At 44.4% G+C, this 23,351-nt stretch overlaps 1 long non-coding RNA gene across 1 annotated transcript; it reads left to right on the top strand.

The window, feature by feature from the left end:
- The first annotated feature begins 33 nt into the window (after window positions 1-33).
- Window positions 34-21,393, top strand: LOC142661636 (uncharacterized). The gene is made up of 3 exons (XR_012850776.1): window positions 34-193; window positions 3,024-3,095; window positions 21,095-21,393. It is a non-coding gene; the product is annotated as an uncharacterized LOC142661636 (long non-coding RNA).
- Window positions 21,394-23,351: the final 1,958 nt, after the last annotated feature.

The following is a 23,351-nucleotide window of genomic DNA, read 5'->3' as shown; positions in this document are numbered from 1 at the left end:
GGCATTACGGGTTCTACGCAGAAAGCGTGGTGACGTCACCAGACGCGTATTTTACGCCGTTTAACCTCTAAACTGCCTCTGCGTTTGTTAGGGAGGGCAAATTCCTGAGGTCTGCGTCAGGCTGAACAGGCGGTGAAGGAGTTAAGAGAACTCGCTTTGCTATTGGCCGAATAGCTGTTACTAGGGCGGCTTGGTAAGCGCCATTTAGTGTGTGAGGATCGTCACATAGACCGGGCACGGGGCGGGTTATGGTGAATTATTATTACATGGGGACGGAGGACATATAATGTATATCTGTAACTATATATTATATATATATAAAACACCTTGTACGAACATGAGCGACATTACAGCTGCCCCAGACTCCTGAAAAGCAAATACAAGACGGTCCATGCCCAGCAAAATTGGGCAACTTTACAGTTCAGTATATAAGGGTATGTTCACACACAGCGTTTTCAGGTGTATTCCAGTGAACGCTTCGAAATACACCCGAAAAAAACGCCTACAAACATCTGCCCATTGAATTCAATGGGGAACACAGTGTCTTGTTCAGACGGGGCTGTTTTTTTTACGCCGCCCTTTTAAAAAAACTACGCGTAAAAGGAGCGCGTGTCACTTTTTAAGCCCTTTTTGGCGCTGTTTTTCATTGTATCAATATTTTCAGCTTCAAAAACGATTGAAAATCAACAGTAACGTGTCAAAAGTCTATGAGCCCGCACTTTCTGGAAAAAGCCGAACAGAAACGAAGCGGCCGAGCGCTCACACCAGACCTGCTGCTGCTTCGTTTTAGCAAGTAGAGGGGGTCACAGTGCTCGGACCGCCACCAATCCAAACTTCTGATATATCAAACATTTAGTTACCCTTTAAAGAGGCTGTCACCCCATTATAAGTGCCCTGTCTCCTATATAATATGATCGGCGCTGTAATGTAGGTGATAGTGATGCTTTTTATTTAGAAAAACGATAATTTTTCACCACATTAGGAGCGATTTCAGCTTTATGCTAATTACTTTCTTAATGCCCAACTGGGCGTGTTTTTACTTTAGACCAACTGGGTGTTGTACAGAGGAGTGTATGACGCTGACCAATCAGTGACCAATCAGTGACCAATCAGCGTCATACGCTTCTCTCCATTGATTTAGTCTGCGCATAGTGACAGTGCGTTGTTCACTATGTGCTGTCTTATACTGACACATTAACGTTACTGAAGTGTTTAGACAGTGAATAGTCATTCCTTCCAGCCAGGACGGGATGTCTATTCACAATCCGGCACTTCGGTAACGTTTCTGTGGTACTTACAGCAGAACAAGCGTAATCTTTCGAGATCTCGCTGTAAATGACAGGTTGCAGGGAGATTACGCTTGTTCTGCTGTAAGTACCACAGAAACGTTACCGAAGTGCCGGGATTGTGAATAGACATCCCGTCCTGGCTGGAAGGAATGACTATTCACTGTCTAAACACTTCAGTAACGTTAATGTGTCAGTATAAGACAGCAGAGAGTGAACAACGCAGTGTCACTATGCGCTGACTAAATCAATGGAGAGAAGTGCATGATGCTGATTGGTCACTGATTGGTCAGTGTCATACACTCTTCTGTACAACTCCCACTTGGTCTAAAGTAAAAACACGCCCACTTGGGCATTAAGAAAGTAATTAGCATGAAGCTAAAATCGCTCATAAAGTGGTAAAAATAGATCGTTTTTCTAAATAAAAAGCATTACTGTCACCTACATTACAGCGCCGATCACATTATATAGGAGACAGGGCACTTATAATGGGGTGACAGAGACGCTTTAATTGCCAGCATTTTTGGATGCTTTTTTTTGGCCCTTTTGCCTGCGGAAAGTGAATCTAATGCAAAAACCGTTGGGAAAAACCGCTGCAATAAACGCTCAAAACGAGTGCCAGTGGTTTTTTCTGCCTCCCATTGATTTCATTAGGAGGTCAGAGGTGGAAACCGCTTGAAGCACGAGCATGCCGCTTGTTTTTTTTTTTTTTCGTGAGTGGCTTAAAGCTGCCCGAGAAAAACAACGCCTCTGCCTACTATTGAAATCAATGAGGGCCGATTTGGGCGTTTTTTGGTGCTGATTCTGACGCGGTTTTCACTTCAAAATCAGCACCAAAAAAACTCTGTGTCAACTGACCCTTAGGCTATGTTCACACACAAACTCAAAAACGTCTGAAAACGCGGAGCTGTTTTTAAGCGAAAACAGCTTCTAATTTTCAGAAGTTTTTTTTAAAGTCGCGTTTTTCGTTGCGTTTTTAACGGCCGTTTTTGGAGCTGTTTTTCTTTAGAGTCTATGAAAAACGGCTCCAAAAAACGGCTGAAGAAGTGACACGCACTTCTTTTTCGCGGCCGTTTTTTTACGCGGCAGTTTTGAAAAACGAGGCGTAAAAAAACGCCATGTCGGAACAGAACGCCGTATTTCCCTTTGAAATCAATGGGCGGATATTTGTAGGCGTTCCGCTTCCGTTTTTTCAGGCGTATTTCGAGGCGTAAACGCCACGAAATACGCCTGAAAACACTACGTGCGAACATACCCTAATGGCACAATCTTCCTTCATGACGATACGACCCTTCATCCTGTGACCGGCCTCACTATAATCTATGTACAAGCAGGAGCAGAAGTGCAGCGATTACATAGAGTACAGCGGGGTCGGTCACATGACGAAGAGTCGTATCGTCATAAAGGAAGACGGTGAAACTAGACTTCCGGTCCCCCGCCAGTGCTATAAAAATCGATGAAAATCTCAGAATCCGCACGACAGGGGACCAGAATGTATATTAGCGAGTGTACTCGCAAACTGCAAGGAGTATGCGCTGCTGATACATTTCGCTCCATACATAACCCCTTTAAGTTACTCGCAGCATCCCTGACCCCTCTGAGTAAGGTAAGGTTAAATAACACATTGATACGGTGTCAGGGATGAGCCGTATGCTGGGAATTAGTTTTTTTTTCAGGTATCAGAAGAATACATTCTCATTACATGAACTGACGCGTTTTATCTATATTACATTTCAGCAATCACTTGCGCCGCTGTTATGTGACAGGAGGTTAGACAGAGGACAAGGCAATCCTTACTCCTATAAGTTGGTATGTACAATATTTAAAGATCCCGCTAGTACATAGATGCAGTCATATGCTTTCATCACACTCTTGTTCTCATCTTTGCTCACTTCTAAACTGTACAAATAAAATATACATCATGTCAATATATAGAAGTGAGGTCATCTTACACTCCTCAATATTGAAATTGCAACACCAAGAAGGAAAAGTTTTGGAATTGTGGAAATCCCAGGATGCATAGACATGTTAATTATATGCAAATGATCAAAATATTCGAAATATTTAGATTTATGCAATATCGAGCGCCACGTGCAGAAATTCACGCATTCCACGCCTTGGCACGCTGTCAATGAGGTTATTAATAGTTGTCTGAGGAATGTTATGCCACGCTGAATGAACTTGGTCACGCCAATCATTGCAATTGCCAACCAATGACGTCCTAGATGTGTTCGATGGTAGACAAGTCCGGAGACGCTGCAGGCCACGGTAGGACGTATAGGCCACGCAGGCTGCTCACAGCAGCACGAGCAACATGCAGCCCGGCTTTGTCCTGTTGAAAAATGGCTTTTGGGAAACTTTGGAGAAATGGCGGTACCACTGGTGTGGCGTTTCCTTGTGAAGGCCTCTTCACGGCGTTTCCCACGTTGTCTGCAGACCAATGTCCAGCTATCATTGCGGCTGAGACAAAAGTGGGACTCAACGCGGAAGACGATAGACCTTCATTCTAGACTCAATTGCCGTCTTGCTGTGCACCATGATCGCCTTTGATAGCGGTGGCGTGTGGTCAATGGACGTCTGGCTCGTAGCCGAATGTCCTGTAAACGCCTTCTGATGTTCTGTGTCGCCACTGGTTGCCGCCCTAGGCTTGGGATGTGACGTCAAATTTCACTTGCAGTACAGAATGAATCACTAGGTGCCATTCGTCCAATCAGACGATCCGTCCGTGCAGAGGTTCACCTCCCCGCACCTCTTGCTGTCATTCTCATTCGTTGTTGTTCTCCCAACCTCCGGTACACACAGCGTTGAACAGCGCTGACATCTCGGCCTCGGCGCGTAGTTCTCTACCAGAGTGATAAACCAAGGTCTCTCAGTTCAAGGATTCTGTCCGTCTAAGTTTGTGACAAGTGCCAATAACTGGCACGTCGATAAACAGGAGGCATCGCACAATCATCCCGACCACGCGATCCAAATTTTGCTTTCAATCTGACTTTTATGCCCCTCACATGCCACAGATTGGAGCTCGGTGCCTGATAATTTGCAGATCTTAGCGACACCTGCTACTTCCTCGATTTGCAAAACCTTACGGCTTGTGATTTTTGGTGTTGAGGAGTGTATAAATACAACACATTTATTGTGCCTGATGGTTACATTTGTTACAATAGTGAGTACAGCTCTGGAGTATAATACAGGATATAATTCAGGATCAGTACAGGATAAGTAATGTAATGTATGTACACAGTGACTCCACCAGCAGAATAGTGAGTGCAGCTCTGGAGTACAATACAGGATGTAACTCAGGATCAGTACAGGATAAGTAATGTAATGTATGTACACAGTGACTCCACCAGCAGAATAGTGAGTGCAGCTCTGGAGTATAATACAGGATGTAACTCAGGATCAGTACAGGATAAGTAATGTAATGTATGTACACAGCGACTCCACCAGCAGATAGTGAGCGCAGCTCTGGAGTATAATACAGGATGTAACTCAGGATCAGTACAGGATAAGTAATGTAATGTATGTACACAGTGACTCCACCAGCAGAATAGTGAGTGCAGCTCTGGAGTATAATACAGGATGTAACTCAGGATCAGTTCAGGATAAGTAATGTAATGTATGTACACAGTGACTCCACCAGCGGAATAGTGAGTGCAGCTCTGGAGTATAATACAGGATGTAACTCAGGATCAGTACAGGATAAGTAATGTAATGTATGTACACAGTGACTCCACCAGCAGAATAGTGAGTGCAGCTCTGGAGTATAATACAGGATATAATTCAGGATCAGTACAGGATAAGTAATGTAATGTATGTACACAGTGACTCCACCAGCAGAATAGTGAGTGCAGCTCTGGAGTACAATACAGGATGTAACTCAGGATCAGTACAGGATAAGTAATGTAATGTATGTACACAGTGACTCCACCAGCAGAATAGTGAGTGCAGCTCTGGAGTATAATACAGGATGTAACTCAGGATCAGTACAGGATAAGTAATGTAATGTATGTACACAGTGACTCCACCAGCAGAATAGTGAGTGCAGCTCTGGAGTATAATACAGGATGTAACTCAGGATCAGTACAGGATAAGTAATGTAATGTATGTACACAGTGACACCACCAGCAGAATAGTGAGTGCAGCTCTGGAGTATAATACACAGGATCAGTACAGGATAAGTAATGTAATGTATGTACACAGTGACACCACCAGCAGAATAGTGAGTGCAGCTCTGGAGTATAATACATGATGTAACTCAGGATCAGTACAGGATAAGTAATGTAATGTATGTACACAGTGACTCCACCAGCAGAATAGGGAGTGCAGCTCTGGAGTATAATACAGGATATAATTCAGGATCAGTACAGGATAAGTAATGTAATGTATGTACACAGTAACTCCACTAGCAGAATAGTGAGTACAGCTCTGGAGTATAATACAGGATATAATTCAGGATCAGTACAGGATAAGTAATGTATGTACACAGTGACTCCACCAGCAGAATAGTGAGTGCAGCTCTGGAGTATAATACAGGATGTAACTCAGAATCAGTACAGGATAAGTAATGTAATGTATGTACACAGTGACACCACCAGCAGAATAGTGAGTGCAGCTCTGGAGTATAATACATGATGTAACTCAGGATCAGTACAGGATAAGTAATGTAATGTATGTACACAGTGACTCCACCAGCAGAATAGTGAGTACAGCTCTGGAGTATAATACAGGATGTAACTCAGGATCAGTACAGGATAAGTAATGTAATATATGTACAGAGTGACTCCACCAGCAGAATAGTGAGTGCAGCTCTGGAGTATAATACAGGATGTAACTCAGGATCAGTACAGGATAAGTAATGTAATGTATGTACACAGTGACACCACCAGCAGAATAGTGAGTGCAGCTCTGGAGTATAATACAGGATGTAACTCAGGATCAGTACAGGATAAGTAATGTAATATATGTACAGAGTGACTCCACCAGCAGAATAGTGAGTGCAGCTCTGGAGTATAATACAGGATGTAACTCAGGATCAGTACAGGATAAGTAATGTAATGTATGTACACAGTGACTCCACCAGCAGAATAGTGAGTGCAGCTCTGGAGTATAATACAGAGTGTAACTCAGGATCAGTACAGGATAAGTAATGTAATGTATGTACACAGTGACTCCACCAGCAGAATAGTGAGTGCAGCTCTGGAGTATAATACAGGATGTAACTCAGGATCAGTACAGGATAAGTAATGTAATGTATGTACACAGTGACACCACCAGCAGAATAGTGAGTGCAGCTCTGGAGTATAATACACAGGATCAGTACAGGATAAGTAATGTCATGTATTTGTACAGTTACTCATTTCTTATATTAATTATATTTACGTAAAATATTTATAAACCAATTAGTGCTCAAAGTGGACATACCCTTTAAAATCCTAACATTAGTCCTGGAGACAGGCAGCAGAGATGTTGATATGTCATCAGTACAACCCACTAGGACTTCTTTAGACTGGGGGATAACAATCCGGTCACACAGGTGTAAGGGATGTCAGGGTTGCCCCCGGTTTCTCTTATATTCACTACAACTCCATTATATTCAGCGCTGCCTAACCAAGAAACACAATTAACCCTTTCAAGTCTACAATCAGTATATTTAAAGGGGTTATCCGAGATTCAAGTGGATTTTGTAAATCACCTATAATTTATGGGATGTCAAAAAACAAAAATATTTTGATAGATTTAGAGTCCTGAAAAGAGTCTTTCCAGTACCACGTGCAGCTCCTTGCCCGGCAGCCAGCCCTCCATTGAACCTCACATTACCATAAGATACAAACCCGACGCGTTTCTGTGAACTGAACATTTTCAGTGTAAGTCGTAAATTATTTCGATTCGACGCATGTTAATTCTTTATTTAATTATTATTTCACATTTGTTACGGTTTTATTTCTGCCGGTAATAGAACTGGATAACATATTGTTCATTCGTGCCATAGGGCCCACAGATAATTCCCAGACTAATCTGGGTCACACAGTAAGTAGCGTTCGGGTGAGGATCTTCTGTTAGACTCCACTAGAGGGCAGCACAGTCTACTGAATCACATACTGAAGACTCGCAGGTTATATTGTGTACAGTACATCAGCTCTGTAATTGTAAAGTCTATAGGGAGAACATACAAGATGTCTAATGCAGAATCCATATATCGGAATAACCATAACAACACTGACACTCAAATTATCGATTTGATATAAATCTTGCCTGCCTTGCGTGTATGACATATTTGCACCTCCACATTTAACCATTGAGATCGACATAAAGTTTTCAGCAACTTTGTAGATACTTTAATTCACTGATCTTGTACCGGTTTAGAGTCATTGGCATGTCTCACTCTCCAGTCACATCTAAAGCTGCTGTCGATTTTCTGCTGGTTGCCCTGGGAGACAGACTACAGTTTAGCTCCACCCTGTCAGACATGTGACCTATAAACTGAGTCCTAACCCTGTAACGGTAAGTTCAGACATGGCGGATTTACAGTACATTACAGTAGATTTTTTTTTTTCAATCCAAGACAGACCGATCCGGACAGGGTCACATTGGTGGTAGCGGCGCATTCCATCGAATGGGAGTCTGAAGGGTTAATTACGGGGCACTTTAAAGTTTGTTAAACTTAGCAGCAAAGAGAGGCAGACTTGTGGCTGCGTCAAAGGTGACGGCTTATAAAAGTTGCCAGCGGCTGCCATGTCTCCGCTCCAGGTAGAAATCGGGGTACAACGTTCTCTATAAGGGATCAGCCTCCTTACTTTAGTCCATTATAGGGGAACTCCACCTAAATTTACTTATAAAATAAAATCGAAGTAATGCTTGGGCTCCTCAGCGACACGGGGTAGTCCACAAGGAAAAGATGAGAAAAATCCCCAAAAATTAAAGCTGCAGATCTGATATAAAATAAATCAATATAATACAAAGAGTAGTGCCAGGTCCTTCACAAACCGCCATATAGTACTACCACCGTGCCAGACCCCAATAATACAGCCGTACATTGCCCAAATAATACTTCGTCCACTTGACCGCATTGTGCATCCCTGTGTCGTCAGGATTCATGGATCCACAACAAAAAAATAAGCCGCGAATCCGGAAAATGACTTGTCCTGAGTTTTTGCGGGTCCGGATTCGGGATCCCGGCACGGATCCGTGAAAACCACGGTCGGGTGCGTGAGGCCATAGAAATGAATGGGTCCGCAAATGCACGGTGGTGTGCATGAGGCCATACAGTGCCCAAATAAATATACGCAGTGCTAATATGATACCATTATACCGTAGCCTAACGGGACTCATATGAGGTGCCGAAAAATTCCAATCTACAAATGTCACGCAGCGCACAAGTATCAGAGTTATAAGGTCTGCAGATGCTGATACACAACGAACTTGAATTTTTCCCCTGCTATGAATCACACTGAGGAGTGGTGGAGGTCCTTACATGGTGAAGGCCCCAGGGGCATTTGCTCCTTTTGCCCTACTTGTTTTAGAATGAACGAGGAGGGCAGGCAAGACTTACAGGGTAGGAACAACTTTGCACGTTGCTGCGCCTCTTCAGCTCATAACGTGAAGATTTCCCTATGTCCTTAATGTGCCACGAGAGCTTCACAAGTAAAGACCTTGACAAGATTCTCTGAGCTGCGTGCCACACATTAGTATTGCAGTATATAGTGCAAGCGATTCAACGATCGCTGTTTCAAGTCCCCTAGGGCAGTGGTCCCCAAACAACGGGCCGCGGACCAATACCGGCCAGTGGATCATTTGGTACTGGGTCGTGGTATCCGCCCCAGTGGCCGCAGGGAATTCCAGCCAAAAAAACGCACCAAACTGTGGTGCAGTTTTTCTCCCGGAATGTCCGCTGCAGAAAACTGCAGCATTAAGCCGGATTGCTGGCATCCGAGGAGACCGCTGCAGCTTGTGATTGGCTGCAGCGGTCACATGGGATGAATCATCATTCCAGGAGGCAGGCCTGGAGGAAGAAACACAGACTTCTGGGTAAGTATAGGATTTTTTTTCGGAGTTTCGTTTTTTTGCGGCGGAATCGCTGCTATTCCGCCACAATAAACGCAACAACTGCTATTTTTTTTTTTAAAGTGGTAAAAACATTAAAAAAAACAATATAAGCCAGATATCGCCGTAATCGTATCAACCTGTAGAATAAAGTTAACGTGTCATTTATACCGCACGATGAATGCTGTAAAATGAAAATCCAAAAAATAATGGCGAAAATCACAGTTTTTTGGCCATTTCACCCCACAATAAAAAAAAAATTCCCGTTTCCCAGTACATTATTTGGTCCAATAAATGGTGCCATAAAAACTAGAACTCGTCTCGCAAAAAAGCATGCCCTCATACAACTTTATCGACAGAAAAATAAGAAAGTTATGACTTTTGGAAGGTGGGGAGGAAAAAATAAAAATTAAAAACTGAAAATCTACTGCGAGGGAAGGGGTTAAAGTGAACAAGGAAAAACAAAAGCATTCCGTCATTCTTCTAGGACCGGCATTTCTGCATCATCATCATCATCATCATCTAGTGACCCCCCCACTTGGCAGTGACTCTAGTTTTTATTCTGCATCCCGGGTGTGGAGGCGGGCGAGGTGGCCTCAGATGTCTATAAGGACGGGGTCATGTATATTAAGTATTCAGGGGGGGGGGGTGATAGCGGTGCGTTTATTACCTGCAGCGCTATTATCTTCTGTCATTAAGGGGTTAATGGCATGGTTTGGAGTTTTGAGCGCTGAATAATCTGTCACGAGCAGCCAACTCCCTGCGGACGGTTTATCGGGGGTCATAACATCAAAGTTAGAAGCGGCGCAATGAAGTGACTCACGTCTTAAAGCGGAACTAAATATAAAAAGAAAAATGTCCAGGATTTTTTGGAAGCCGCAGGTGCTGCCTATTTATACAGCTCGTATGTAAGGGGGTGGTTATCGTGTCGCTGACCTCAGCCCTCAACTTTTTTCCTACTCCATCAATTCACCTTCTCCTCTTCTTTCCAGTATCGCCCAGTCCATAGAGTTGGCACGTGGTCTGTTGGACAAAAAATAAATAAATGATGGGATTATATCATATGTATGGCCGGCTTTATGTCAATGGCGGGCAGACAGTAGTGGAGTAGTTGTCCTACCAGCGTTACTGATCAGTGAACTATCTGCCCATCCTCAGACCCCTTTACCCGCCAGGTCTGGCCCCTACGACTTCTGTCTGATTTCACGTATCTGGAGTTTTTCCAGAAAGTCATAGATCCTGGATTCTCAGTTTTGAAGTAGATTGACCCAATAAGCGATCTACTTACAATAGGGAGGTTTTTAGTGCACATTTTGATCAAATTGTGTGAGCCCACCTGCCACGACAAGGCAACATCTATAAGGTGGGAACCTACGCTGCACATACACCCAGAACTGGGACTAAGCCTACATATACTTGGGGATGGTAGGAGCCAGCATTAAACTAAATATCTCTATCAGTTTGGGTGGTGCTTACCTGCTATTTATTTCCTTCAGTAATGGCTGCCGTTTCTTTTTTACACGTACGATCGGTGACTCCAACTTAGCTGCATTGTCTATTGGAGTCTGAGGTAGTCTGAAATGAACCTTATCGGTGGCTCAGCCTGTTCCCCTCATTGTTCCGATTCATTTTTATAGGGTGGCCAGTTGCAATTGTACCTGTCAGCATTTCTCCTGTTCTGATAGTTTGTTACAATGTACCAGTATAGGTTATATGTATCAGCCTGTTAAGCGTACAGAGAAACTCTAGACTGGAAACTAGAGGTGTAACTTGTAACTTCTGGGTCCCAATGCAAAATAACTAACAGGGCCCCCAACTATCATGCTTCATTTATAGTACTGGTCTCCTCATATGGGGAAGAGAAACCTTTTGGGCCCCCCTCAGTCTCGTAGACCCACCGTCTGCACCCCTATAGTTACGTCCTGACGGATACAAACTTTCAGCAAGCAGAGATCTTGAAAATAGCGAGGAAGGGAAACAAAATTTAGAATTAGAAAGCTGCTGAACTTTCCATTACAATGATTAACCCTTACACACATATACTGACGTGACAAGCAGCGCCCCAGCGCCAGAGACTGACGGCCATCTTTGCCCAATTAGACGCTTCTCTTCTGCCCTGTAGTGAATGAAGCTGCTGGATACGTGGAGCTGGACCTCGTCATTATGATCATTTATAGCTTATTATTGCATAAGACACAGAACACATATAAATCCTTTCTATTTCCACATCTATACATCTTTCCATGTGGACTGGAGAAGTAGCAGTCGTTCTGTTATTGTCCCGCCTGTCCCTAATTTATGGCAACAGGTTCTAACAGAAAAATGCTAAAACAAGACCCTTCTAAGGAGGAGGGCGCAGCTGTGACCGCTCTCCATGGTTGTTCACTGTTGTTTATCTTATTAGTGACCACCCTCAAACCCATTGGTTGTGGAAATGTTTACATCATCCACAGTCTTTACATATATGCCATCGCCTCTTCTCCCTGAAGTCACTCATACTCATTAGATTGATCTACTGCATCCTCTATATACACTGGAGGATGATGAAACAACTGAAATTGGGCCCCAACTTCTGGGAAGCCTATAGATCAGTATAAGACCCGCGAGATCATTTCGACTGACCTGACCTCAGACCGCGCTGCCGCGTCATTCGGTGCTTGGCTTCGTCCGCCCTACTCACTCACATTTAGGAGCAGGCGGAGGGCGAAGAATGGCTGCGGCGGTCTGAGTGAGGTCGGTGAGTGCCAGCCCGAGAGTGGACCAGTCCGGTCACTCGAACTGAGTCACCTGAAGTGAGGTCAGGTGACCAGAGTGGTCCACTCCCGTCACAGCACCCCCCTGACCTCACTGCTCCCGGGCCGGCTTGCACTGGCCTCACTCAGACCACCGACATACTTGGCTTAGACCGCCGTCCTCCTCCTGCTCCTAAATGTGAGTGAGTAGGGTGGACGGAGCCGCTGCCGCCGTGTCAATCCCTGCTTGGCCTCGTCCGCCGTGCTCACATTTAGGAGCAGGAGGAGCGTGGCGTTCTGAGTGAGGCCAGTGCGTGCCGGTCCGGGATTGGTCCAGTCACCTGACCTGAGTCACCTGACTTGAGATCAGGTAACCGGACTGGTCTACTCCCGGGCCGGCACGCACTGACCTCCTCACTCAGACCGCCACATCCTCATTCACTAGTAGTGAATGACAGTACTTGGCTCCATCTGCCGTCCTCCTAGTCCTGACCTACAATTTAGAAACTTAGCTGAGGCCTAAATGTAGCTGTAGTGTAGACATAGGACCTGTCCTAAACGCATGAAGTGAGATCAGGTGACTTAAAGGGTTTTTTTCCATCAAGAACATTTATGATATATCCACAGAATATGTCAGATAGGTGCAGGTCTCAGATCTATCTCTAGAACCAGGACCCCTAAAGCCCATTCTACCCCTTTGTGTTGTGGCTGAAACTTGTGATTTCCGACCGTGAAGACGAAAAAAAGCGTAGAACTAAATGGTAGTTAAGGAAACAGCGCAGCTCAGCGAGCTATGCTGTTTTCTTCTTCGTGGTCAGAAATCAGCCGGAACACAGAGAGGTAGAACGGGGTTTAGGGGGCCATCACATTAGGGGGAGTTACTTAAATGTTTGACCAAATAATAGCAGTGTCATTTTTAAGCTAATAATTTTGTATGGCCCACCCCTGCTATAAATTAATGGCAGCGCTATAACTTAATGGCAGCGCTATAGCTGCTCAATGGCAGCGCTATAACTTAATGGCAGCGCTATAACTTAATGGCAGCGCTATAGCTGCTCAATGGCAGCGCTATAACTTAATGGCAGCGCTATAACTTAATGGCAGCGCTATAACTTAATGGCAGCACTATAGCTGCTCAATGGCAGCGCTATAACTGAATGGCAGCGCTATAACTTAATGGCAGCGCTATAACTTAATGGCAGCGCTATAACTTAATGGCAGCGCTATAGCTGCTCAATGGCAGCGCTATAACTTAATGGCAGCGCTATAACTTAATGGCAGCGCTATAGCTGCTCAATGGCAGCGCTATAACTTAATGGCAGCGCTATAACTTAATGGCAGCACTATAGCTGCTCAATGGCAGCGCTATAACTGAATGGCAGCGCTATAACTTAATGGCAGCGCTATAACTTAATGGCAGCGCTATAAGGTGCTATCATTGCACTTTCCTGTATTCAGGCGGCATGATATACAAATGAATACTTTATCATTATAATGCATATATGGGGCAGACGTCACCTCTGGTTAGATGGTGGAGCCAGGGTCGTAAGCACTATGGGGAGGCACATGTGACTGCCCTGCTCAGGTTGTGACTACCCCCCTCATGGGTAGAAGGAACCGGCAAGGCTCTCAAACAATAGCGTACCAGACCAAAGGGGCAAAACGACCGCGTAAAAAAACGGCCCGTCGGAACAGAACGCCGTTTTACTCATTGAAATCAATGGGCAGATGTTTGGAGACGTTCTGCTTCCGATTTTTCGTCCGTTTACGGCCCAAAAAACATCCGAAAATAAGCCGTGTGAACATACCCTCATAATCACATAGAAACTCCACTAAACCAACATTTCCAGACTCCTCAGACTTGTCTACATTTTCTCCATATAAGTCAGAGTACACTGTCAGGTGGGATCGGAAGGAAACATGAGTCTCTCTATAAAGGGTACGTCCACCTTTGCAAACTATTTTTCTTATTGGTGCAATGCATCTAAGAAAATAAATAACTTTGCACATCTACTGTTTTGTGTATACAGCTCTTATGCAGACCTATGTGTAATCTGATCTGGTCATGTGTTACTCCACTCGGCAAGGGGAAGAGAGTAAGGGCATGTTCACACGGCCTATTTTCGGCAGTTTTTCGGGCCGTAAACGGCCGAAAAACGGAAGCAGCCTCCGAACATCTGCCCATTGATTTCAATGAAAAAAACGGCGTTCTGTTCCGACGGAGCGTTTTTCGCTGCGTTTTTTTTACGCGTAAAAAAACGGCAGCGAAAAAGAAGTGCAGGACACTTCTTGGGATGTTTTTGGAGCCGTTTTCCATAGACTCGATTGAAAAAAGCTCCAAAAACGGCCGTAAAAAATGCAGCGAAAATCGCAAGTGGCACAAAAAACGTCTAAAAATCAGGAGCTATTTTCTCTCGAAAACAGCTCCATATTTTGAGACGTTTTTGACTGTCCGTGTGAACATACCCTAACACGTGACTACTGAATCAGAATACACATCAGTCTGCATAGGAGCTGTATACAGAAATGGAAGGACATTTTTAATAAGGACTGTTTGCAAAGTTGCTTCACTTTTTATTTTGATTGCATTGGAACAATATAAAACAAATGGTTGCAGAGACGGTCGTAGCACTTTACATAGCCTCAAAGCAGTGGCGGACATAACATTGGTGCGACCTGTGCGGCTGTAGGTAAGAGGGCCCACTGTTCTTCTCTCTGTTAAATGCCTGCGATGATACATTTTATGGCTAACCATTTCTGATGGATTGATAGAAGCATAAGTGGGTGATCTACAGTTCTGTGCAAAAGTTTCAGGCAGTTGTGGAAAAATGCTGCAAAATAAGAATGCTTTCAAAAATAGAGTCGTGTTCGTGTTAATAGTATTTTTTTTGATCAATTAACAAAATATAAAGTGAATGAACAGACGAGAAATCTAAATCAAATCAATATTTGTTGTGACTACCCTTTGCCTTTAACCACTTCCCGAGATTTGACGTATCCATACGTCATAGCCGGGTAGGGGAAGTATGGAACGGGCTCACAGAATGAACCTGCTCCATACGATGCGGCTGTCGGCTGTATGTTACAGCCGTCACTTCACAGTACCGTGCGGGATCGCGCTCGAGCGCGATTCCGCTCGTTTAACCCGTTAAATGTCACGGTCGCGGAATTTAAATCGTTAGAAAAAGAGGGGCCCCCCTCTAGCAGATCATCGTGCCACCCGCAATGCAATCGCAGGGTGGCGATGGTTGCTATGGCTGCCTGGGGGCCTAATGAAGGCCCCCAGGTCCGCCATCTTTGTGCTCCTATTAAGCCCTGACTCTGGCCTGTCAGAATCACAATATACTGCAATACTTTGGTATTGCAGTATATCGTGCAAGCGATCCAATGATCGCTGGTTGAAGACCCCAGAAAAAGGAAAAATTTGTAAAATAAAGTGTTTTTTTATGTAAAAAAAAATATTAAAATGAAAAGTTAAAAAAAAAAAACCTTTTCCCATTTTCTCCCTAGAGCATTGTAAAAAAATAAATAAACATAATTGGTATCGCCACATCCGTAAAAGTCTGAACTATTACAATATATCATTATTTAACCCGCGCGGTGAACGCCGTAAAAAAATTAATAAATTGTAAACGCCAGAATGTCTATTTTTTGGTCACCTCATCTCCCACAAAAAATGAAATAAAAAGTGATTAAAACGTCACACGTGCCCCAAAATGGTATCATTAAAAACGACAGCTTATCCCGCAATGAAAAAGCCCTCATACCGCGTAATCTACGGAAAGATAAAAAAGTTACGGCTCAGAATTTGGCGACACAAAATAAATTACATTTTTTACACTTCGATTTTTACTTGTAAAGGTAGCAAAATATAGAAAAAACAATATATATTTGGTATCGCCGTAATCGTATTGACCCGCAGGATAAAGGTAACATGTTGTTTTAATTGCACAGTGAATTCTGTAATAACGAAGCGCAAAAAACAATGAAGGAATCGCTGGTTTTTTTAATTTTCTACCCCACAAATAATTTTTATTCCGTTTCCTAGTACATTATATGGCACAATAAATGGTGCTACAAAAAACTACAACTCGTCCCGCAATACTCAAGCCCTCATAGGACTATATAGACTGAAAAATAAAAAAGTTATGGCTTTTGGAAGGTGGGAAGGAAAAAACGAAAATTAAAATCTGAAAGTTGTTTACGACGGGAAGGGGTTAAAATAGCATCAATTCTTCTAGACTTGCACACAGTCATGGATTTTGTAGGATTATAGTCAGGTGTATGATTTACCAATTATACCAAACAGGTTATATTGATCATCATTTTCATATGTAGCTCGAAAACAAGTCATTAATTGTAACAGAAACAGCTGTGTAGGAGGCTTACATCTGGTGAAGAACAGCCAAACTCTGCTACAAAGGTGAGGTTGTGGAAGACAGTGTCATGTCACAGGTTCAATACTGAGCACCGCAACAAGACATAAGGTAGTTGTACTGCATCAGCAAGGTCTCTCCCAGGCAAAGATTTCACAGCAGACGGGGGTTTCAAGATGTGATATTCAAGGTCTTTTGAAGAAGCACAATGAAATGGGCAACGTTGAGGAGCTTAGATAAAGTGATCGGCCAATGAAAAGTAGAGCAGCAGATCAAAAACTCATCATACTTAATTCATTTCAAAATCGGAAGATGTCCAGCAGTGTCATCAGCTCAGAACTGGTAGAAACTAGTGAGACCCAGGTACACCCATCTACTGTTTGGAGAAGTCTGGCCAGAAGTGTCTTCATGGAAAAATTGTGGCCAAAAAGCCATAACTTCCACGTGGAAACAAGGCCAAGCGACTCAACTATGCACAAAAACATAGGAACTGGGGTGCAGAAGAATGGCAGCAGGTGCTCTGGACTGATGAGTCAAATGTGAAATGTTTGGTGTAACAGAAGGAAGTTTGTTCGCTGAAGGTCTGGAGAGCGGTACAATAATGAGTGTCTGCAGGCAGCAGTGAAGCATGGTGGAGAGTCCTGGAGAGCAGTACAATAATGAGGGTCTGCAGGCAGCAGTGAAGCATGGTGGAGGGTCCTGGAGAGCAGTACAATAATGAGGGTCTGCAGGCAGCAGTGAAGCATGGTGGAGGGTCCTGGAGAGCAGTACAATAATGAGGGTCTGCAGGCAGCAGTGAAGCATGGTGGAGGGTAATGGAGAGCGGTACAATAATGATTGTCTGCAGGCAGCAGTGAAGCATGGTGGAGGGTAATGGAGAGCGGTACAATAATGAAGGTCTGCAGGCAGCAGTGAAGCATGGTGGAGGGTAATGGAGAGCGGTACAATAATGAGGGTCTGCAGGCAGCAGTGAAGCATGGTGGAGGGTCCTGGAGAGCGGTACAATCACTGGCGTAGCTATAGGGGTCGCAGCGGTCGCAATTGCGACCGGGCCCCGAAGCCAGGGGGGCCCACGGCCCCCCGCACCACATCAATAAAAAGTTACTATAGTAACTCGGGCCGCGGGCCCCTGTTACTATAGTAACATACTTTACTTACCTTCCTGGTTCCGGATCGCAGCGGAGGTCCTGACGTCAAGCGCTGTGTGCAGCGCATGACGTCACAGCGTTATGCGCCGCGCACAGCATCGAGACAACAGAACTCCCGCCGCGGCTGCAGAGGAAGGTAAGGTTAGCCCTGACTGGCGGGGACCGACTCCCGGGACCCGCCAATCAGCTGTTTTGAAGGGGCCGCAGCACTCGTACGAGAGCTGCTCCCCTTCATTCCTGTCACTTCATTCCGGTCACACTGTGAATCCGTGTCGGCGATTCACAGTGTGAGCGAGTAGTGAAATAAAGGGGAAGCAGCTCTCATACGAGTGCTGCGGCCCCTTCAAAACAGCTGATTGGCGGGTCCCGGGAGACACATCAGCTATTGATGGCCTATCCTGTGGATAGGCCATCAATGTTTAGGGACTGCACAACCCCTAAGCCTACGATGTTGCAGGCTTAGGGGGCCCATGAGACAGGATCACAGATTGTGTGATCCTGTCTGCTGGGCCCTGTATCTAAGACAATCACATGGTAGGCTTAGATACATGGCCCATGCGTGATCCTGTCTGCTGGGCCCTGTATCTAAGCCAATCACATGGTAGGCTTAGATACATGGCCCATGTGTGATCCTGTCTGGTGGGCCCTGTATATAAGCCTACCACACTGTAGGCTTAGATACATGGCCCATGCGTGATCCTGTCTGCTGGGCCCTGTATCTAAGCCAATCACATGGTAGGCTTAGATACATGGCCCATGTGTGATCCTGTCTGCTGGGCCCTGTATCTAAGCCTACCACACTGTAGGTTTAGATACAGGGCCCCAGCACACAGTAATCTTATACTGTATAAGATTACTGTCTGCTGGACCCTGTATCTAAGCCTACGTTGTGGTAGGCTTAGATACAGGGTCCCACAGACAGTATCACACATGGGCCCTGTATCTAAGCCTAACACACGTGTTACTAATCATTTTTTGTGTGTTTTCTTACAGGTTCGGTCGTTGGACTACGTCGGATTCCAGGACTACTTCGATGACAGCTTTTTTTTATTATCAATAAAATGGTTAATGAGGGCTGTGTGGGTTTTTTTTTTATTTCAATAAAATATTTTTTCTATGTCTTTGTGTTTTTTTTTAAACTATATTACTACCGCCTTAGTAATGGCCGCCAGCTGATTGACAGCATCCATTGCTAAGGCGGGGCTTAGTGTTAGCAGGTATAGAGGCTAACACTAACCCCCTTTATTACCCCGGTACCCACCGCCACCAGGGGTGCTGGGAAGAGCCGGGTACGATCCAGTACCCGTCCATCTGTAGTGATGGTCGGCAACTGGGGTGGCCGCAGGCTGGTATTATCAGGAGGGGAAAGACCAGATACAGTGGCCCTTCCCATCCTGGTAATGCTGCCTGCTGCTGCTTTATTGTATCTGGCTGGTTATGAAAAATGGGGGGGACCGCACGTCATTTAAAAAAATTAAATAAAATTGGAAAGAACGATGTGGGGTCCCCCCCAATTTTCATAACCAGCCAGATACAACACAGCAGCAGCAGGCAGCATTACCAGGGTGGGATGGGCCACTGTTTTTGGCCTTCCCCAGCCTAATACTACCAGCCTGCAGCCACCCCGGTGCCTGCCCGTCACTACAGATGGTCGGGTACTGGTTCGTACCCGGCTCTTCCCAGTACCCCTGGTGGCGGTGGGTATCGGGGTAATAATGGAGGTTAGTGTTGGCCTCTGCACCGGCTAACAGTAAGCCCCGCCTTAGTAATGGAGGTTGTTAATCAGTCGGCGGCCATTACTAAGGCGGTGATAATAAAGTTTAAAAAGATACAAGCACATAGAAAAAATGTTTTATTGAAATAAAAAAACAACCCCCATTAACCATTTTATTGAGAATAAAAAAAAACGCCGTCATTGAAGTCCTCGTATCCGAAGTCCAACAAACCGAACCTGTAAAAAAACACAAACACACAAAAATAATCAGTAACACATAAAGAAGCAAAATTATTATTCTTAACTGTCCTGGGTCCAGCGCTGGAGCCGCAATGTCAGCCAGCTGGGCCCTGTATCTAATCCTATCCTGTGTGATACTGTCTGCTGAGCCACTGTATCTAATCCTATCCATAGTTTATAGGGTCGTAGTGCTATAGATATGCTATGCTGTCTCATATACACACTTTTTTTTGGGCGGACACATATGTATTGGGGCTATTTCCCTGACATTTTAAGCCCTGAGGGTATGTTCACACGGCAGCGTCCGTTACGGCTGAAATTACGGTGCTGTTTTCAGGAGAAAACAGCACCGTAATTTCAGCCGTCATGGCATGTGCAGGCGTCTTTCGCTGCGTCCATTACGGACGTAATTGGAGCTGTTTTTCTATGGAGTCCATGGAAAACGGCTCCATTTACGTCTGAAGAAGTGACAGGCACTTCTTTGACGCGGGCGTCTTTTTTACGCGCCGCCTTTTGACAGCGGCGCGTAAAAAAAATGACCGTCGGCACAGAACATCGTAAGACCCATTCAAATGAATGGGCAGATGTTTGCCAACGCTTTTGAGCCGCATTTTCGGACGTAATTCAATGCTAAAACGCCCGAATTACGTCCGTAAATAGGGTGTGTGAACCCAGCCTTAGTGACGCCGCGGCTGCTAGTGCTGCATTGTTGGGTCACTTAAGAGACCCAGCGATGCAGCTGAAAGCTGCGGACCGTCGGCCATGAGAAGTTTGCGGGGGGGGGGCCCAGTAAGAATTCTTGCATCGGGGCCCATGAGCCTTTAGCTACGCCCCTGGGTACAATAATGAGGGTCTGCAGGCAGCAGTGAAGCATGGTGGAGGGTCCTGGAGAGCAGTACAATAATGAGTGTCTGCAGGTAGCAGTGAAGCATGGTGGAGGGTCCTGGAGAGCGGTACAATAATGAGTGTCTGCAGGCAGCAGTGAAGCATGGTGGAGGGTGCTGGAGAGCAGTACAATAATGAGGGCCTGCAGGCAGCAGTGAAGCATAGTGGAGGGTCCTGTAGAGCGGTACAATAATGAGTGTCTGCAGGCAGCAGTGAAGCATAGTGGAGGGTCCTGGAGAGCGGTACAATAATGAGGCTCTGCAGGCAGCAGTGAAGCATGGTGGAGGGTCCTGGAGAGCGGTACAATAATGAGGGCCTGCAGGCAGCAGTGAAGCATGGTGGAGGGTGCTGGAGAGCGGTACAATAATGAGGGTCTGCAGGCAGCAGTGAAGCATGGTGGAGGGTCCTGGAGAGCGGTACAATAATGAGGGCCTGCAGGCAGCAGTGAAGCATGGTGGAGGGTCCTGGGGAGAGGTACAATAATGAGGGTCTACAGGCAGCAGTGAAGCATGGTGGAGGGTACTTGCAAGTCTGGGGCTGCATTTCAGCAAATGGAGTTGGGGCTTTGGTCAGGATTAATGGTGTCCTCAATGCTGAGAAATACAGGCAGATAATTATCCATCATGTAATACCATCAGGGAGGTGTCTGATTTGCTCCAAATTTATTCTGCAGAAGGACAACGACCCCAAACATCCATTGCCATTAAGAACTATCTGCAGTGTAAAGAAGAACAAGGAGTCCTGGAAGTGACTATATGGCCCCCACAGTGACCTGATCTCAACATCCTTCAGTCTGTCTGGGATTACATGAAGAGATAGAAGGATTTGAGGAAGCGACATCCACAGAAGATCTGCGCTTAGTTCTCCAAGATGTTTGGAACAACCTCCCACCAAGTCTTTTCAAAAACTGTGTGCAAGTACCTAGAAGAATTGATTCTGTTTTGAAAGCAAAGGGCGGTCACACCAAATATTGATTTGATTTCGATTTTTCTTCTGTTCGTTCACTTTGCATTTTGTTAATTGATAAAAAAAAACTATCAACACATCTATTTTTGAAAGCATTCTTACTTTGCAGAATTTTTCACAACTGTGTAAAACTTTTGCACAGTACTGTATAATTACATTTTGGATCATAAGGGGCTCATATACTAATCTTGCACAGGGGCCCTCAGCTGTCTGTGTCCGCCCTGGCATCAAAGAGTTTAAATGTTCAGACTGCAGGTTTTATCCATATTTGCCATCCCTACAAGATTGTCTGGGACTCTCCTATAAAACAGGAAGACCTCCATAAGGGCAAGTACCCACGCAAAGTCATTAACTCTTCCGGAGCTGAACTCTTTTATTGACTGATCGCTCCAGAAAAGTTAATGACATGTAAGTAGCCACTTGTTGGACAAAAAGCAGAGGCGCCAGAGTGAGGAGAAGGTGTTTTGTTTATTAATTAATGGGGTTTCTGGTTTTGTTCAATGTGCACAGTGTTCTTTAACCCCTTCAGGACTGAGCCTGTTTTGGCCTTGTGGACGCAGCCGATTTTTTCAAATCTGACATGTGTCACTTCATGTGGTAATAACTTGGGAATGCTTTTACCTACCCAAGCGATTCTGAGATTGTTTTCTCGTGACATATTGTACTTTATGTTAGTGGAAAAATTTGATCTATAAATTCAGTACTTATTTGTGAAAAACAACAAACTTTAGAGAAAATTTGCAAAAATTAGCATTTTTCTATATTTCAATGTATCTACTTGTAAAACAGATAGCAATGCCACACAAAATAGTCACTAATTAACATTTCCCATATGTTTACTTTAGATTGGCATCGTTTTTTGAACATTCTTTTATTTTTCTAGGACGTTACGAGGCTTAGAACTTTAGCAGAAATTTCTCACATTTTGAAGAAAATTTCAGAAGGCTATTTTTACAGGGACCAGTTCAGTTCTGAAGTGGCTTTGAGGGCCTTATATATTAGAAACCCCAATAAGTCACCCCATTTTAAAAACTGCACCCCTCAAAGTATTCAATACAGCATTCAGGAAAGTTTCTTAACCCTTTAGGTGTTTCACAGGAATTAAAGCAAAGTAGAGGTGAAATTTGCACATTTTTTGTCAGAAAATGCATTTTAATAAAAAAAATTCCTGTAACACAGAAAGTTTTAACCGAGAAACGCAACTCAATATTTATTGCCCAGATTCTGCAGTTTTTACAAATATCCCACATGTGGCCCTAGTGCGGTAATGGACTGAAGTACCGGCCTCAGAAGCAAAGGAGCACCTAGCGGATTTTGGGCCTCCTTTTTATTACAATATATTTTAGGCTCCGTGTCAAGTTTGAAGAGGTCTTCTGGGGTCAAAACTGTGGGAACTCCCAAAAAAGTGACCCCCATTTCGCAAACTGCACCCCTGATGGAATTTGGAGTGGTATAGTCAGAATTTTAACCCCACAGGTTTTTTGCTGAATTTAGTGGAATTAGTCCGTAAAAATTTTTTGCATAAAAGGTAGAAATTTGCAATTTTTACAAGGCATAAATAAGAAAAAGCACCCTAAAATTTGTAAAGCAATTTCTCCTGATTACGGCAATACTCTATACGTGGTAATAAACGGCTGTTTGGATACACGGCAGAAGGGAAGGAGCGCTATTTCGCTTTTGGAGCTCAAGTTTGCTGGATTGGTTTTCGGGTGTCATGTCACATTTGCAAAGTCCCTGAGGGACCAACACAGTGGAAACCCCCCAGAAGTGACCCCATTTGGGAAACTACAGCCCTGAAAATAATTTATCTAGGGGTGTAGTGAGTATTTTGATCCTACAGGTTTTTTTTCTGAATTTAGTGTAATTAGGCCATAAAAACGTCTATTATTTTTTACATGCAACTTTTTAATTCTTATTTATTCCATTATTTGGGAGCTGAAGTGACTAAAAATAGCGATTCTGTT

Source organism: Rhinoderma darwinii, chromosome 10 (assembly GCF_050947455.1).
Source record: "Rhinoderma darwinii isolate aRhiDar2 chromosome 10, aRhiDar2.hap1, whole genome shotgun sequence".
Lineage (NCBI taxonomy): Eukaryota > Metazoa > Chordata > Amphibia > Anura > Rhinodermatidae > Rhinoderma > Rhinoderma darwinii.
This window is presented reverse-complemented; position numbering and strand designations above follow the sequence as displayed.